The sequence below is a fragment of the Belonocnema kinseyi genome, chromosome 3 (genome assembly GCF_010883055.1).
Source record: "Belonocnema kinseyi isolate 2016_QV_RU_SX_M_011 chromosome 3, B_treatae_v1, whole genome shotgun sequence".
Classification (NCBI taxonomy): Eukaryota; Metazoa; Arthropoda; class Insecta; order Hymenoptera; family Cynipidae; genus Belonocnema; species Belonocnema kinseyi.
Genome location: NC_046659.1, coordinates 107,994,703 through 107,995,419, shown reverse-complemented (window position 1 = coordinate 107,995,419; position 717 = coordinate 107,994,703).

The window sequence follows — 717 nt, the reverse complement described above, 5'->3', positions numbered from 1 at the left end:
CTTTATTGCAACTCGAAACCTTCCGTGTTTCCGCTTTCGAACTATTTGCCTACTTTCTACTATTTTCGAAATACTATACTTTAAGTTATGTTACGCTACAATCTCATTGTAATTTTAAAACATTATTGTAGTTAGGAGTTGTGTTTCTTCAAATTTTACTATGTTCATTTTTCTTGTATACCTCTAGACTTAACATATAAATTTAATGTCTTTGTCTAGCTTCACATTTAGGGATTTCTTCGACTTTAAAATTCTTTGAAATAGTTAATTAAGGAATCATTCTTTTCGTTTATATTATTTTCCCGTCTTATTCTAAATTAAGTATTCTATGCGCATTTTAATACTTTTGTTTTCCCCCCACTTCATATTTTAATTACAAACTATGTTAATTTTTCTTTACCTAAAATTTTAATTTTCCGACACTCGTATTCTGTTCCGTAAATGGATTACAGAACCGAGCGACGCGCTCAACATTCGCAAAGGAAGGGATGGACGGGGCAGCCGCTACGCCTGTCCATCCACGGCATCAGTGACCGAGAGGACCGTGCCAATCGACGGCCGGACCGTCTCTCAACCAGCGCAAATAAAAGGGGGTGCATAAAGACAAAAGTACGCACTCTTACTCCAGCAACCAGTCGGGTAACCTCAGTCCCCTGGAAGCTACCGGTTACTTTTGTACCATTTTTTCTTAGTAAATACGAGTGATTTCGAATCAAA